This window comes from Apodemus sylvaticus, chromosome 1, assembly GCF_947179515.1.
Source record: "Apodemus sylvaticus chromosome 1, mApoSyl1.1, whole genome shotgun sequence".
NCBI classification, from domain to species: Eukaryota; Metazoa; Chordata; class Mammalia; order Rodentia; family Muridae; genus Apodemus; species Apodemus sylvaticus.
Window position 1 is genome coordinate 23,375,922 of NC_067472.1, and position 18,473 is coordinate 23,394,394.

Below are 18,473 nucleotides of genomic sequence, written 5' to 3' on the forward strand. Positions count from 1 at the left end.
AGCATATATGTGCGATGACATACACAGCACACTGCGCATGCACTAAAGTTGTTTACCACCAGAGAGCTGCATCCGGTCGGCGCCATCTTGTAATGGCGATGATCAAAGGTAGCTTACTACACCCCTTCATGCCTTCAAAACCAGTACCACCTGGGCAATTCTTAGACATTGTCAAGTCCAGCTGCAGCACGAGGTACAACCTTGGCTATCTCTGGGATACAGCTTCTTTGGCTCTCAGAAAACACTTCCAGGAACTTTCATCTCATTGCTCCTTTGCAGCTTAGTGGATGTGAAGATGACCTCTGGCCAGCTCATGCCCCCTTGACTGTGCACTTAGAGCCCAGCTGCTGAGTGTGCAGCTTGTCGAGGGCTCATAGATCCTCCCACCCACTTCCTGAGTTGCTCTCCAGCAAGCCTGGGCCTTCCTGGGATCAGCCTGTACTAGAATCATGGACACCTCATGTACAGCCAGGCTCCGGATATCATCGAGTCATTTAACAGGGAGGTGTGTGTATGCACGTGTGTGTGTGTGTGTGTGTGTGTGTGTGTGTGTGTGTGTGTGTGATACATATTGAATTTTTTATTCTTTTTTTTACGGGGTGGGGGGAGGTGAATTTTGAGATAGAGTTTCTCTTCATAGCTCAGACTGTCTTGGAACTCTGCAGATCTCAGACTCACAGAGATTCTCCTGCCTCTGCCTTCCGAGTGCTGAGATTAAAGATGTGTGGAACCACCAGCCAGCAGACATTGCACATCCTACCCTCGTTTCGTCCATTAATATCGCATCATAACAATCTTTTACTATCATCCATAAACACAGTTGTTAAAAAATGGGTAAGATTTTAATCTGAGAATAGCTTGTTTAGCCTAATGTGCTCAAATAAGGCAGAAGTTATATCATTGCTGTAAATTATAAAAAATTATACCTTGACTTAACTTTTATCTGTTTCTGATTTTTTTTAAAGGAGAAAGTCTAATAAATTGAATTCCTGGGTCACATGAAACACTACACATTTATCTTCATAAAGATGTTAAATTCATCCATATACATATACATATATGTATCCACACATACACATAGATAGATAGATAGATAGATAGATAGATAGATAGATAGATAGATAGATAGATAGATATTAGATAGATCAAGAATCTCCCGGTGATTTGAACCCTCCTGCCAATATTATATTGGCATCCCTACCTCTTGACTCTGAGTTCAGGTAGAAGAAGTCACAGCTCCGGTCCTTCATCTTTACGATAGAGCGCAGTGTTTTGACACAGTTGTTTTCTGTTCGGGATTGCTGTTTCATAATGACTTTACACGGGTTTTGATGACAGTTCTGGAAAAACACTACACTGATTGTAGACTTAGTTGTTGAGTTAGAGACATTTATCCTTTCTTCCAAGCAGCGCCTTCTGTTGGCCCCTCGATAAAGTGTGTGAGGAAGATTCAAGTCTGAGGAAATTCCACTGATAGTCAGTCACACTTCACTTGCTCTCTAAGGAGCAAGACAGCAACCCACACAGCCTTTCTAAACACAAAGTGTGTCAAGTGGTGGTTAAAGTTAGGGTTAGGGTTAGGGTTAGGTTAGGGTTAGGTTAGGGTTAGGGTTAGGTTAGGGTTAGGTTAGGGTTAGGGTCAGGTTAGGGTTAGGTTAGGGTTAGGGTCAGGTTAGGGTTAGGGTTAGGTTAGGGTTAGAGTTAGGTTAGGGTTAGGGTCAGGTTAGGGTTAGGTTAGGGTTAGGGTCGGGTTAGGGTTAGGTTAGGGTTAGGGTCAGGTTAGGGTTAGGGTTAGGTTAGGGTTAGAGTTAGGTTAGGGTTAGGGTCAGGTTAGGGTTAGGGTTAGGTTAGGGTTAGAGTTAGGTTAGGGTTAGGGTCAGGTTAGGGTTAGGGTTAGGTTAGGGTTAGAGTTAGGTTAGGGTTAGGGTCAGGTTAGGGTTAGGTTAGGGTTAGGGCTAGGGTTAGGTTAGGATTAGAGTTAGGTTAGGGTTAGGGTTAGAGTTAGGTTAGGGTCAGGTTAGGGTTAGGTTAGTGTTAGGTTAGGGTCAGGGTCAAAGTCAGAGTTAGGGTTCGGGCTAGCGGCTACAGGTTTGGAATTAGGGTTTAGGGTTAGAGGTTAGGGGTTAGGAGTTAGGAGTTGGGGGTTAGGGGTTAAGGTTAGGGTTAGGGCAGAAACTAAAGCACCCTGGTAGAGCCAGGGAACATCTGTATATTTAGGAAAGAACAGCGACCTGACTAGTGAGATTATGGAGGGTGTAAGCCACGGGCCTTGGCGATGCTAACACGCACAGGCAGCCCCTTGTGTCTGCCTTGAGATCTCAGCCTATGGGGTTGGTCCCTTGCTCCGGATGGAGAGTTCCTACAGAAGAAATCAAGTTACATATCTTACTCTCACTCCAAACCAAGCCTGCATTTCAGCCTCCTCTTTAGACTGTGTGAACAACTGTCCATTTCGTGATTTTAAAAAGTGGGTTGAGTGCTGATAATGTTTCAAGAAACAAGAGTAAATTTTGTGCAGAGTGAGCTTTACCTTGGAAAATCTGAGAAAATAAAGTCCAATAGTTTTGAAGTCTCTTCTCTCTCTCTCTCTCTTCTCTCTCTCTCTCTCTCTCTCTCTCTCTCTCTCTCTCTTTCTCTCTCTCTCTCTCTGTGTGTACAGGTACAGGTCTTCAGGGCTCTAATAGACCTCAGCGTATGCCACATCTGTCACCTTCTGCCCAGAAGCTTTTGTGCCCCAGGGTCTCCCCCTCCCCCTCCCCCTCAGTCCCCTCCCCTTCTCTCTCATCCTCTATCTCCTGTCTTTGTCTCTTATTCCCTGCCCTCTGTCCCTCTGGGGCAAATTAATCTCCTTTGTGCTGAGACCTTGGTCTTGGGGGTCATGATTTCCTGACGGCTCATCCAAAAAACACTCAGTGAACCGTTCCTATGAGCAAGGCATTCTTTAAGAGAGTCAGGGAAGCCAGCTGTCTTAAAAGAACTTAGACCGGCCTGCAGAGGGCAGGGTTGGGCGATGAAGATGACCCTAAAGGTCATCCCGCATCTTCCTGTGTGAGAGGGACTGAGAAGATCAATTAGTCTATACAGTGCTTGTTTGCCACACAGACATGAGCTCTGATTCCGAGAGAGCACCAACTGGGCACGGCAGCTTGTTATAATCCCAGCAACGAGGAAGTAAAGACAGGAGGGTCCCCGGGGCTTACTAACCACAGCCTAGCCAATTCCGTGGACAGTGTCTGAGGAGGAATAACACTGGAGGTGGTGGTGTCACCTCCACATGCGTGTGGACACCTGTCGAAAGGATCCGAGTCAGCACAGGACACACCAAGACCCAGTTCTCAGCCAATAACGGAGCTTTGTCCGGGAGGGACAGACAGAGGTGAGGGAATACGAGACGAAGATGAGGGACAGGGAGTGAGGAAGAAAGGGCGAGCATCAGGGAGGAGGGGGAGGACGTTTGCCCAGAGAGACGAAGGGCTGCCTCTGCGCAGAGAGGAGACGGGTTTCGCACACCGGAAACCGGCAGCTTCTGAAGGTAAAGGGGAAACCCCCGGCTAGGATGAGGTGTTTCAGTTCAGCCGGGCTTGTTAGTGAGGGCAGCCAAAGGCAGCTTTTGATTGCTCAACTTCAATATTTTGATAGCTGGACCTTGGTCGTCAGCCTCAGGGGGAGGAAGTGGCCAAATTAAGGAGCAGACCTTAGTGTCTAGCTTTAGGAATGTAACCTAAAGGTTTTTTGGCAAGGCAAAGGGAACGGGGGAGAAGGGCAAGGCCTGCCAGAGCCATGCTCACCCACCACACATGCACGAGCATACACACACACACACACACACACACACACACAGTGGTTAGGGTGATTAAGGTAAATCAGCCAGAGGTATGGAGTCCAGAGTCCCCCCACCCTCCACCCCCGTCAGTCAGGATTTAACCTGTTGCTCTAGCAGAGCTAAGGCAGGGTGATCCTAACTAGTCCATCATTAATCAAATGCCCTTAGATAAGCTATTAAACCCCCCACATTCCCAAGCATCGTTCAAATAGCTTCCTGCCTCCTCGGGGGAGGATTAGAGCAGAGGGTGTGTCACTTACCTGCCCACTGTTCATTGTTTCAATCCTGTGAGAAGTTGCCAGGCTTGCAACTCATCTTTCCTGTGTGTGTGTGTGTGTGTGTGATTTACAGGTGAATCCACATAGGATTGTTTCCTGGTTCCTCAGTGCAATTTCAGAATTTTTGTCTCTCTGGTACCCAAAACCTCACCTTCTTTTCCATGGCTATAGCGACATCTACTGGTATATCAAGCTGTTCATGAAGAAAACTACCAGCATCTTCTGGCCTCAGTTATCTGGACACACACACACACACACACACACACACACACACACATACATGAGCATGCGTTCAGGCAAATACCTAAAGCTTCTTGGCTAATAAGAAGCACCAAGCTATCTCACTGAAGTCACTTTCCCTTTAATGATTTCTGAATCTTAAGATCTTCTGTTTGAAAAAATATTATCTTTGAAGAAAAATCCCAGACGGAGCCGCAGGCAGCCCCTTTGAAAGGACCACGACGTGTGAGTCTGCACACAGGCTCTTAGCAAGGCATGGCGATAAGGTAACATGTATGGAGCTGAGTGCTGGAGCCACGAGTGTCACAGCAGTGATGAAGTGACGAACAATCCCAGCCAAGTGAGTGGGTCTCAGCCCGCCGGTCACAAGCGGAAGAGCAAAGACAGTTTCAACTCTGCTTGAATGCCCAGCCCGTCCTGTGGAATTTAGGTCAGGCTGCAACTGAGTTTCTACCTGAACTCCCAGCCTGTCCCATGTCGTGCTTGTGTGAGCGTGACAACGTGTTTTCAACTCTCAATGTTAACTCAGGAAATCCGGGTGGAGGGTAATGGATTTGTACAATTCTTACAGTGTTTTCATAAATCTGAAATTTTGTCAAAATAAAAAACTAGAGAAACAAACTTTATTTGAGAGCCAGTTTTGGAACATAGCTTTATCTTCTCCATATTCACGTAATCTTGGCTAAGTTACCAAGGTCCCCAACAAAGACCTTCTGCGCGGTGTGAGGCTGAGGTGCTCTGGCCTTCCAAGGGGACTAAATGGAAAGAAAGCAACACTGTTTTAATAGCGATTCTATCCGAAGGGAAAACATCACATCTAATATCATGTTTTAATTCATCTTTCCCAGGGTGGAAAAGCTTTCGCTCAATTGTTTAACATTCAACGGCCAACGTGAGAAATTGGAAGAAAAGTGATAGGCTAAAATGCAGCGAAGGTGGGGCACCTTTGCGGGCCGTGCCAAGGTGCGCCCCTGAGAAAGTACACCCCGATTTAGTGTAAGAGGTTTATTGGAGGAGGGGAAAGCGAAAGGCCACCAAAAAGCAGGGATGTCTGACAGGCAGGAGACAGGGGAAGAGGAGGGGAAGGGGGAAGGGGAGAGGAGAGAGGGGAGAGGGGAGAAGGGAGAGGGGAGAGGGGAGAGATCTGGTGCGACTGGGGTCCCACACCTGGTGGGGATGAGGTAATGACTTCAGCGGACTTAAGCTGACTTAAGCCTTAGGTCCCTGAGGGCAGGCCAGTGGGAAGGCCTGATTGCTAACAAAAGGAACAGTTGCTAGGTGAAGGAAAGACTGATGTCACTGAGGTGTTCCTGGAGAGCGTGCAGGTGGATTTAAAGAAATATCAGTTTGGTTCAATCAATCAGAATGAAATCAGGAAAGAGATAAATGTGTGAGTGAGACTTAGCTCATCAATGGATCCTTGTCTTGTGAACTCAAAAGAAAAATGAAATTCACAGACCACAAGGATGAGTTTTACGAAAAATGTCTGATCTTAAAAAAAAAAGAAAGAAAGAAAGAAAGAAAGCCAGGCAGTGGTGGCACACGCCTTTAATCCAGTACTTGGGAGGCAGAGGCAGGCAGATTTCTGAGTTTGAGGTCTATAGAGTGAGTTCCAGGACAGCCAGGGCTATACAGAGAAACCCTGTCTTGAAGAGAGAGAGATAGAGCAAGAAAGCAAGAAAGCAAGAAAGCAAGAAAGCAAGCAAGCAAGCAAGCAAGAACGAAAGAAAGAAAGAAAGAACGAAAGAAGAAAAGAAAAAGAAAAAGAAAGAGAGAAAAACAATTCAAAGCTTGGGGAGTTGTAAGCCCTTGGGGGTAACCTCTTACAGTTGTTAGTGAAGTTGAAACTGTTAAACTACTTTATTTTTATTTTTATTTTTTTTAAATTTATTTAATGTATATGAGTACAACATTGCTCTCTCCAGACACACCAGAATAGGACATCAGATCCCATTACAGATTGTTGAGAGCCACCATGTGGTTGCTGGGAATTGAACTCAGGACCTCTGGAAGAGCAGTCAATGCTCTTAAACGCTGAGCCATCTCTCCAGTCCCCTAAACTACTTCCTAAATATGTTTATACCTAACGGACAGAGGCTCTTCTTGGCCTTACTCAGAGAAGCTTCAATCTGCGGTGAGTAGTAGTGACAACAGACTCGTGGCTGATCAAGGGGCTGACAGTAAGGGCGGGTTGAGTGGTCCGTCCTAAAGAGCACATTAATGCCACCCGATTCTAAGGCTCAGGGAACAACATTGTAGGAGAGGGGGACAGAAAGGATGAATGAGCCAGAAGACAGGGAGAAGGCCAGAATATGATGTCTTCTGAGGAGGATGTAGCTATTGCAATGCTGAACTCACAGCGACTCTAGTGGCCAGCCCCAGACCTGCACAAGATTGGACAAGTCAGTAGTCAGTCATGAAGAGGAGCTCACAGCTTATTTTCCTGCTTAACTATTGGCTGCTAGTGAGAGTCATTGTCTTCAGCTGTGAGCTCACAGGTGAACCCTCTAGGCTCTGTGGGATATTTCTAAACGCAGTCAGAGAAGACCTTGGTTAATGTCAAGGGGTCTCAAAACAAAAGACATGCACAGTGGAAAGGGACTTATAAGGAGAGAGAGATGATGGAAAGGGAAGAGATGATGGAGGGGGGAGAGAGCCGATAGAGGGTGGGGCATGAGAGTAATCAGAATGTGTTACCTATACTTATGATATCGTCAATGAACAAATGTAATTAATAAACACATTTTAAAAGTTCTTATTCTAGAGAGAGAAAGATTAAATAAGGAAGACTAAAGACCTATTGTGAAAAGCGCAGATGAGACGCCCCACCCTCAACCCAGAGAGGGAAAAACCCACCGGGCCGTTTGCCCAGGGACTTTTTACAGGGCTTGTGGCCGAAGTTAAACAAAGACTGAGGTCCTTTTTAATTGAGATTTAGATCTCTGGTTATCTCCCAGGTCGAGGCAGTGGAGGCTCATGTACAATGTGCGCATGTCCCTGGCCTAACCAATTAGATGAATGGTCAGGCTTTGAAGCCTCTTGTTCTCTTGCCTGGCTAGCTGTTGATCTTGAGTCTATTAGCCTGGAAGTTTGTTATTCTAACCTTGAAGGGGTTGCTGTCCTTAGACCTGGGCAGGGTCTGTTAGTCATTAATTAGACCATGCTCCTTTTAATCCTGTTTATATGACCAACCAGCCTGTAGATTTCTCCACAGCAGGGAGTAACCCTTATCACAGCCATTACATGTGGTTCTAGCTCTTCTTGGTTACCGTGTAATTAACTCCGTAGGGGTGGGGGTGGGGGATCTGAAGAGTTTTCATTGTAGAACATATGGAATCTGTTTCTTAGAAATAATTCTTACTCTTTAATGTTAAAATGAACATGCATTAGAAACAATAACATGTGAAGACAACAGTGCTTTCCTATGTCCCCCAAGGGCTTCTGGGGGAGCCGGCTGGCCTGCCAGCGCTGACCTTGTCTCCAGCGGCCATCTTTCCTCTACAATGATCAGCTGGCTTACTTCTCGTCCCTGGCCTTCCTGGGCGCAACATTTTAATCCTAAATTGTCTTTCTCTACACCAAGAAGAAATTTGAGCTTAACAATGATGTATGTTGAGCTAGGGATGGAACCCTGTTGACAAGCCCCTCCCTAGCATGGGAAGAGCCTTGGGTTCAATCCCCACTATAGCATAATGCTCTGTGGTGCAACATACCTATAATCCTAGCACTTAAGGGGTAGGGGCAGAAATTAAGGATCAGGAATTCAAGGTCACCTTTGGCTATATAGTGAGTTCAAAGCCAGCCCAGACCCTGTCTCAAAATATGTGTATATGTATGTATGTATATTTGAGATTTATGTATATATATTTAAGAGGATATATGTGAGGGCATATATATTTAAGGACTTTTTGCGAGTTTTATCTATTTCTTTTTCTTTTTTTTTCTTTTTCTTTTTTTTTTTTTTGGTTGTTTCTTTTGTTTTTTGAGATAGAGTTTCTCTGTGTAGCCCAGGCTGTTCTGGAACTCACTCTGTAGACCAGGCTGGCCTCAAACTCAGAAATCTACCTGCCTCTGCCTCCCAAGTGCTAGGATTAAAGATGTGTGCCACTACTGCGCAGCTAGTTTTATCTATTTCTTTGTACATTATTTAATATGGCTTCCTAGAAAATTCAAATTTCCATACACAGTGTACTTACATTTCTACTGGTGGTGGTATTAAGCCTCAACCCTTACTTTCTTATTCATCCCCAAGAACTGTAAAAGTCCCACAGTCTTTGCAAATTCTTATATATTAAAATTTCAATCCCTTTAAAATATTCAATCTCTTTTAAAATCCAGAGTCTCTTAACTGTGGGCTCCACTAAAATATTTTCTTCCTTCAAGAGGGAAAAATGTCAGGACACAGTCATAATCAAAAGCAAAATCAAACTCCAATTGTCCAATCTCTGGGATCCACTCGCAATCTTCTGTATTCCTCCAAGGATTTGGGTCACTTCAGCTCTGCCCTTTGTAGTACACAGCTTGTCTTCTAGGCTCCAGCTGCCTGTACTCCACTGCTGCTGCTGTTCTCAGTGGCCATTCATGGTACTGGTGTCTCAAAATACTGCAGTTTTCCAATGTAACTAGGCTTCACCAATACCCTCACATAGGCTCTCTTCATGGTACCAAGCCTCAACTCCTTTGCATGACCCCTTCAAGTCCTAGGTCATCAATTGCAACTGAGACTGTACCTTCACCAATTGCCTTCCATGGCCTCTCACAGTACCGAGCCTCAGCTACTCTTCATGACCTGTCCATACCTTCAAAACCAGTACCATCTGGGTGACTCTTACAAGTCCTGCTGCAGCACGAGGTACAACCTTGGCTATCTCTGGAACACAGCCTCTTTGTGCTGTCAGAAAACACTTCCCAGAAGATGTCACTTCAGTGATGCTGGTCTCTTCTTAATCACCACCAATTTCTTAGCTCCAGCTAACCCTCATCAATAGTCCCAGTAATTCAGAGTTTTCACTTTAGTAGTTCTGGTATCTTGTTAATCACAGTTGATTCTTCAACCCCAGCTAACCAAAACCACAGAATCTTCACAATCAAAACAACATGGCCCTGATAAGTCTTTTAATCTTCCCTCTGAAATTTCACAAGCCAGGCCTCCATCTTCTGCACCGTTCTCAACATTATCTTCCAAGCCCCAACAGAGCATCCCACAGAGTTCTTAACAACCAATGGCTCTTCTAGCTCAAAGTTCCAAGGTCCTTTCACAGTCCTCCCCAAAACATGATCAGGTTGCCACAGGAATACCCCACTATGCTGGTACTAATTTGTCTTAGTCAAGGTTTCTATTCCTGCACAAACATCATAACAAAGAAGCAAGTTGGAGAGGAAAGGGTTTATTCAGCTTACATTTTCACATTGCTTTTCATCACTAAAGGAAGTCAGGACTGGAACTCAAGCAGGTCAGGAAGTAGAAGCTGATGCAGAGGCCATGGAGGGATGTTTCTTACTAGCTTGTTTCCCCTGACTTGCTCAGCCTGCTCTCTTATAGAACCCAAGACCACCAGCCCAGGGATGGTACCACTCACAAGGGGGTCTTTCCACTTTGATCACTAATTGAGAAAATGCCTTACAGCTGGATCTCATGGAGGTATTTCCTCAGCTGAAGCTCCTTTCTCTGTCATAACTCCAGCTTGTGTCAAGTTGACACACAAAACCAGCCAGTACATTCCCTGTCTCAAGGAACCCTTGAACTCAATTAGGGGGAGACATAGCTCAGTGATTAAGTAATCAAATCTTTATATAGTCATACATTGTATCATTATAAAGCAAATACTCCTGTGTTTTGTATCGTGTTATCTTCATGTTATTACATAATCTCAATATTATAATACTGTACTGTAAGTACAGAGGAAATGAACTAATCAAAGGCTTGAACATGTGGCTATCTCAACTGTTTTCATTGAATGTTAATACAAATTTTATTTGCCCATTATTACATTTGTTTTTTGAGACTTCCTAGAGAGAGGGAATCTTACACTTCTTTTTTGCTGAGATAATATCTTTATGTTAATCAGATTAATTATGCAAGCTACTACAAGTCAAATCCTCCAAAAATCTCAGAAAATGAACAAACTTATGTTCTTATACCTATCGTAGTCTGCTGCAAGATGCCATCTTTTATGAAATGCCCACCATGGGTTCTTGTATTTAAGGACTTGCTCATTACCTGGTAGGTGCTATTTTGGGGTGCTGGGCATGGCTGGTAGGGGTGAGCTTCTGGGTGCTGACCTCTGGGTATTTTATCTCAGTCCCAGTTCTGGCTTGAGCTCTCTGCTTCTTGATTCGCCAAGATATAAACAAATGTTCTGCAAGCTCCTGCTACCACGGACTATCCTGTTCCAGCCTTCCTCTGTCATGATGGGCTGTACCCTCTAAACTCTGAGACAAAAGAAACTTCTCCTTTCAGTTGCTTCTGACAAGTACTTTGCCACAGTGATAAGAAAAGTAGCCAATCAGTCACTTGCTGTTGTAGCTCTCCTTCTGCCCTGACCCAGGACTACAGCTTAGTCCAGAAATCTTAGCTTCTAAGCCTGTCAACATTGTGCACAGAGGCTTTATAGACAAACATCTCACCCAATTTTAATCTAAGTGGAAAAGACCATAGGAAGCAAGGATTTTTTTCCTTGTAGCGAGGAATAAAGAAAGGAAGGGTGTGGCCCACATTCCTCTCTGGGGAATTGCTTAACTAATTCCTTACAGGTCTAGGGTGGAGCTAGTGACACAAAATGTCACCCCAAGCAGCCTAATGGGTCAGTGAGGCTCCTGACTTGAGCTCACCAGTCAGGTGTGTCTTTCTTTCTCGCTTGTCAATCTGTGTCCTGAACAGAGTCACAAAGGCAGAAGATGTGTGTCAGGTAGTCCAGAGGCGGTGCTCAGAGACATGAGCTATATTCAATGTTGGTTATAATGCTTCTTGGCTACACTGGTGTCTGTCCCTTCTCAGACCCAGTCCTCTAGCTGTCCTGCCAAGTCTGTGAGATCCCGGTTATCCTTCCTACCAATTCCCTGTCCAGTTAGAATCCATTTCAAGTGCTTCCATGCAGAATACCTTAACCGTTACCCAATCTTTGCCACTTACATGTTGACCAGCCAGATGTCTGTTCCATTCAGACTTGGCCCTGAGCTGTGATAATCTTCCTGTGGAGAAGTCTCTCCACCAGGTCCGATGGCATTTCCAGGCAATGTTCCCCAGACAACATCCTATTCCAAATCTGTGTTGCAAAGCAAGCATTGACACAAGGCAGGCATTTAAGGCTAAATAAATAGTAAGGTAGGGCAACCTCAGGACCAACGTCTGGGCAATGGAATCATACCAAGGAGTCATCACTTAAGAAAGATCCCAGACAACAACTTGCTGTTTCTTGTTTCCCAGATCCAAATCAGGATCGTATAATAATCCTTTATAGTAGAGTGAAAATTTGAATTTTCTGGAAGCCATATTAATGTATCAAAAAAACATGAAATTGATTTTAACAATATTTAACCAAATATATCCAGATTACTACCCATCTCAATATATAACTAAAATTTACCAGTGAGATGTTGTATATCCTGTTTGTTATTCAAAGCTTGGCGTCTTAACGGCTTTTCTTAACGGCTGCATGTCTTGATTAAGACCAGTCACACTTTCAGGGTTCAGTGGCCACAGGCGATACTTACCATGTCAGACAGCACAGATCTAGTGAATGCAGGGTGCTGCAGGTGTCAACCTTTGTGCCTGCCATGGGTGACACATGTTAAAGCTCCTTGGACATTCTCCATTGTGACCCTTTGGCAAGCCTTTGGAAAAGTTTTGATTTTCCCTGTGTTACAAATGAGAAAGATGAAGCCCAGGTAGTTTGTGATCCTTGTGTGAAGTCATACATCCAGCAGAGGACACTGGTCGATTTGACACACAACCCCACTTCTGATTATTCTCACTCAGAGATACGAGGAGATGAATCGCCTCGGACTTCACCCAGAAGACTGCAGATGAGAAAGTAAGACAGACAAAGCTCAGAGGTGTTGGGAGCACAGCACAGGGGCCTTGAACCCGCAGCGCAAGGATTTCCAGAGAAGCCAGGAATGTGAGGCACACTGGATTGTCTTTCCAGTGGAAAAGATGTACAACCTGTTCTTCCATCCAGAAATCTTGGAATTGGGAGTTATTAGCAGCCTGGTGATCTGTATTATCTGTTGGGCCAGGCCATGTCAAGCTCTTACAACTAGGACTGGAAGTAGCTAGTAATTTAAATGAGCCTTACAGAAAGGGACTTGTACCCCAGGCTCCCACAACCAGGACCAGAGATACCAACAGTCTAAATGACCCTTATATTATCTGTATAGTCACAGGTTCCCCCAAGTTCCTACAACCAGACCAGAGGTGACTAATAGCCCAAATGACATTTACGCTATCTGTATGAGCAAGACCAGACTAAACCATTCCTCAGGCCCTTAGGCTAATCCAGGTAACCTATCTCTAGAACCCATCTTCTTGCAAGAAATGATATGAAGTCTAAGTCAAGTTTTAATATAATTATTAATTATATAATATAATTATACTTCCTTGTATACTGGGACTATATTATATTGGGAATAAACTGTCTGGCATCAGACTCTCTAGAAGGTTTGATCCAGGTTGATGAAGTCAACCTAGCCAAGTTTTCATTCTCAGTTTGTGGTTCGCTTCTACGCCTGACATCTGCAGAGACCCCCTCACAGGGGATGGAACAAGTCCCAGTAAGCAAGCAGCCAAACCAGCTATTCCCTGTGAAGGCAAGAGACAGTTAACACACAATTCAGAAGTGTATAAATGGGTGCTGACAAGTTCCCAGCCAAAACACTTCCGGGAAGCAGGGCTGAGTTGAACACACCGAGACAAAAGAAAAGCTACACCTGGAGAAAGGCGTTTAAACATTAACAGGGCAGAGGTGCTGACATAAACAGCCATAACCTTGGCAAATGGGCAGTGTCAAAGTGACTGGAGGTGAGCACCTCAGGGCCCTCCCACAGGCTTGCCCTTCAATGAGGTGTCAGAAGCCTGGAGCCAGGGCAGAGAGGCAGACTGGCCAACTGTCAGGGCAAAGCTGAATGAGCCAATGTCATCATGGACAAGGTTGGGATATGTAGCCATCCCAAATGTGAGTCTGGGACACAGCCAAGTAGTGGCGGTCTACGCAGGCTACCAAAAAGGCTGGGCACCAAAAAGGCCGGGCTTAACGGGGAGAAGCTCAAAAGCTAGACTAGAGTCCTTACAAACAGCTCTCAAGGAAATGAAAACCTCAGGGCAAATTCACACAATGCTTCTTTTTCTATTATTTAAGACACAGTAGTGGTGGTGGGTAGTGTTGTTTGGGTGGCTTTGTCTTTTCCCTCTACCCTTAGCAAATATAAGTTAACACAGGCAAGCCAGTAAGGAACATCCCTCCATGGCCTCTGCATCAACTCCTGCTTCCTGACCTGCTTGAGTTCCAGTCCTGACCTCCTTTGGTGATGAACAGCAGTGTGGAAGTGTAAACTGAATAAACCCTTTCCTCCCCAACTTGCTTCTTGGTCATGTTTATGCAGGAATAGAAACCCTGACTAAGACAGGGGACAAACAAGACATACCTTCCTAAGAGAGCAAGCATTTGGCAAGTACCCTGAATTATTCCTTCACATTAAAATATATATATATATATATATATATATATATATATATATATATATATATATATATATATATCAGGATGTAAAAAATTATAGGAATTGATGGGGGGAATCAAGGAGTCTTAAGCATGAATATTGAGCTTGAAGCATGAAGCTTTGGATTTAGTATAAGAAGTAAGATGGTGGAGTTGAGGACATAGGCTTGCTATGCCCACAAGCTCTGAGCCACCATCTCCCCAGCACATCTTGCAGGCAGGATAGGTTGTGGTTCATAGATTTTGTGCTTGGGTTGGTGTCCCAGTTCCACTACTAGGAGCCTAGCCTGGTTACAGAAGATGGTCCATTTAGACTCTATATTCTCCAATACTAGAAGTCCTCACTAGGGTCAACCTAAGAAGTTCCAGGAAGTTTCCACTGAACTAAGTTTTCATATCTCCCCCTAAATGCCTACCTATTTCAGTTGTCTCTCCCTCTATCCCTCCAATCCCAATCTGATCCCTTCTGGTTTCATCCCCACCAGCCCCAAGTCCACCCACAAAATCTATTTTATTTCCCATTCCCATGGAGAGTCACTTGTTCCCCCAGACCTCTCCTCTTCATCTAACTTCTATGAGTCTGTGGGCTGTAGTGTGATTATCCTCACTCAACAGATAGTGTCAACTTATGAGCACATGTCATGTTTGTCTTTCTGGGTCTAGGTTTGGGTTGCTTCACTAAGAATGTTTTTTTTTTTTCTAGTTCTAACCATTTGCCTGCAAATCCCATGATATCATTTTCCCCCAAGAGCTGAGTAACTGTATTCTTTTGTGTAAATATACCACATTTTCTTTATCCATTCTTTGGTTTGGAGACATTTAGGTGGTTTTCAATTTCCAGCTGTTACTAATAAAGATGTTACTAATAAGAACATAGTTGAGCAAGTGTCCTTGTGATAAGAAGGAATGTCTTTTAGGTTTATGCCCAAGAGTGGTATAGCTGGATCATGAGGTAGATTGATTCCCAATTTTCTGAGGTACTGCCATATTGATTTCCATAGTTGCTGTACAAGTTTGCACTCCCACCAGCAATGGAGGAGTGTTCCACTGTTCTACATCCTCATCAGCATGATCTGTTACTTGTGTTTTTGATCTTAGCCATTCTGTCAGGTGTAGGATAGAATATGAAAGTAGTTTTGATTTGCATTTCCCTTGTGGCTAAGGATGTTGAACATTTCTTTAAGTGTTTCTACCTCATTTGAGATTCCTCTGTTGAGAATTCTGTTTAGGTCTGTACCCCCATTTTTAAATTGGATTGTTTAGTTTGTTGATGTCTAATTTCTTGACTTCTTTATATATTTTTGGATATTAGCCCTCTTTGGAAAATGGAATTGGCAAACCCAAGGTCCATAACACGAGACAGAGCCCATGCCTGACATTGCGTTGATGGCCAAGTTCTAGAAGCTGGAAAACTAGCTCAGAGATCTAGGGTAGAACCAAACATGACTGACAGGAAAAAAAGTCAATAAAATGATTCCTAATGGTATTCTCTATATTCATAGGATCAGTGTCTAGCCCAATTGTCATTAGGGAGGCTTCCTCCAGCAACCAATGGGAGCAGATGCAGAAACCCACAACCAAACATTAGGAGAATCTTGGCAAATCCTGAAGAAGAATGGGAGGGGGAGGATTATAGGAGGCAATGAGGTTGAGGATACCATAAACATAACCCACAAAACCAACTAAGCAGGGTTCATAGGGGCTCGCCGAGACTGAAGCAACCACCACGGAGCCTGCGTGTTCTGCACTAGGCTCTGTGTCTCTTTAGCTTCGGTTATTGTTGAACTCTTAACAATGGGAGTAGGGGTGTCTCAGACTCTTCTGCCTGCTCATGGGCCCTTTTTCTTCCTACAGGGTTGCCTCATCCAGCCTTAGGTTCACTGTGTGTTCTTATTACTGGGAGACCTACTCTTTTCTAAAGGGAAATGAAGAAACGGTGCATCTGGGGAAAGGGGTGGAAGGACTGTGAGGAAAAGCTGCAGTCAGGATGTGTTGTATGAGAGAAGAATACACAAAAATAAAATATAAAAGAGAACACAGACTTGAAGTTTGAGAGGCAAGGGCTAATAAGACCCAGGCTCTTGCTTATGTTAACTAGGTGTCCTTGGCCAAATAGATGATGTCTCCAAGTTTCTAGTTCCTCAATAACAAAATTAAAAAAAAAAAAAACAAAGAAACAAACAACACCTCCAAACAACAAGCAAACAGAGAAGCTTATTAGGAACCAAGGATCCAGGAAGTACAAGTCTATCAGGGCCACACCCCTGGTGGGAATAGCCAGGCATGTGCATCTCGTGTTGATGACAGAGAGGAGCCTGCCATCCCCACTCTACACTCCTGCTTCCTAGGCTGACTGTTCTCTGCTTCTCACTATCACCCTGCATCCTTAGCATCTATCTTAGTGGCTAGATGCAGCTGCCCCAGAGTTTACACAAAAACTCCATCCTTTCTTGCTTAAAAGGCAGAAGGAAGCCAATCTGCCTATAGGTTCTCCAGAAGAATCCTGCTATCATCCGTGCGTGCCAAGTATATAGTGTGTATACATCATGTCCCCTTACAGGCATGCCTGACTCGAAGGCTTGGCTGTAATGGGGCTTCTTTACATTGGCCGCCTTTAAGGAACAAATATCGAGGAAATAAAATTAACACATACATGCTGGTGGTTATCCCGTTCTACGGTCTCACATCTAGCTCTTCCTCTGTTAAGGATGGACGTGGAGGCAGTCTGTGATGGTTTAAATATGTCTGGCCCACAGGAAGTGGCACTATTAGGATGTGTGTGTGGCCTTGTTGGAGGAAGTATGTCACTGTGTAGGTGGGCTTTGAGGACTCCTGTGCTCAGGCTCTGCCCAGTGTGGAATGAGAGCCTCCTATTGGCTGCCTGCAGAAGAGAGTCTCTTCCTAGCTGCCCTGGGATCAAGATGTAGAACTCTTGGCTCCTCCAATGCCGCGCCAGCCTGCAGGCTGCCATGCTTCCTGCCATGATGATAATGGACTGAGCCTCTGAAACTGTAAGTCAGCCCAATAAATGTTTTCCTTTATAAGGGTTGCCTTGGCCATGATCTTGGAAACCCTAACAACTAACTAAGACAGACTCTCAGTCTCAAAGAAATAGTCCTTATATCATGGTGACTCCCTAGAGTTAATGTTACTCTAGGTGTCTAGACTACTGGGGCATGTGAGATTTCCAAGTCAGGCAGACCTAGTGACCCAGGCTTACCATCTAAGCAAAGGAACCAGAACTAGGTAGGTAACACCTTCCAATGTTTTGAGCTTCAGCCTCCCAATAGGCCTTTCTAGAATTGGCAAGGATTAAATGTCACGGAGCTCCTGGTCTGGGTGGGACTTATTCAAAAGATGTGTCTCTTTCTCCAGGAGAGAAATGTTTTCTCTAGGAAACCAAACATCTGTGTGAGGGCCAGGCCATGCTTCTTGTGCGTTGCTGGAGGAGCTGTTCCCAAGAACAATCTGAGATTCTGTTTTAATCTTTTGTATTTTCTTCAGTCCTGGAGCCAATGGGATGAAGTCTGGTCTGTAGCCTGTGGGAGGCAGAGGAAGGAAACTGCAAGAAGAAGAAGTCAAGGCAGTGAGCAGAGCAATGCTCCCAAATTAAAGTAGTGAGTGACCACACACACCCCAAAAGTGTGTCTGGCTCTTTTCCATTTTTTTTTTTTTTAAAAACATCTTTTAGTTTTTATTGCACCAATTTTGACATAGTTCAAAATGTAAAGCATTCAGGGGGATTCAGCGAAGCCTCCTTCTGCCACCTTTCCTTCTGTCACCAGGTTCCTGTCCCAGTGACAGCTGATGGTTTCAGCTTCTGAGTGCCCCTCTGAAACGGCCCCTTTGTGTGCGTAAATGATCACACACTCTGATCCGAACCTCATTTCCTTTTGTCACTTAGTCAGTCAGAGGCTCCGATAACCACAGATGAAAAGCTGCTTCCTTGGTCTTGATTTGTGTTTAACGGTGAGCTAGCTTATTTTTCATATGCACCATGCCTTATCTAACCGGTACCCCCGCTGAAGATCAGGCTTGTTCAGTGTTTTGCTATTACAGATAAGGCCACAGTGAATAGTGTTGTTAGGCTGTTTTGCACATAAGCAGATAAATTGTACACTGTAGATAAACTCCCTAAATGGAATTTCTGGGGTTAGGGTGCAGCATGCACATTTGCAAATTGGATCGATGCTATCAGATTGCTTTACAGTTGCACTTAGGCATACAGGCTGCAAATGTCCTTAGTTTCTAAACTACACATCTGAAATAAACAAGGCACTTTTGGGGGCAATGGTGGCGCACACCTTTAATCCCAGCACTTGGGAGGCAGAGGCAGGCGGATTTCTGAGTTTGAGGCCACCCTGGTCTACAGAGTGAGTCCAGGAAAGCCAGGGCTATACAGAGAAACCCTGTCTC

General features: G+C 44.5%; 1 long non-coding RNA gene across 1 annotated transcript; it reads right to left on the bottom strand.

Moving 5' to 3' along the window:
• Nucleotides 1-5,004: 5,004 nt before the first annotated feature.
• Nucleotides 5,005-16,798, bottom strand: LOC127677260 (uncharacterized). Its single transcript, XR_007976510.1, has 4 exons — nt 16,711-16,798; nt 12,055-12,197; nt 11,474-11,606; nt 5,005-5,096 (listed from the first exon to the last, which is right to left on the bottom strand). It is a non-coding gene; the product is annotated as an uncharacterized LOC127677260 (long non-coding RNA).
• Between the last annotated feature and the right edge of the window lie 1,675 nt (nt 16,799-18,473).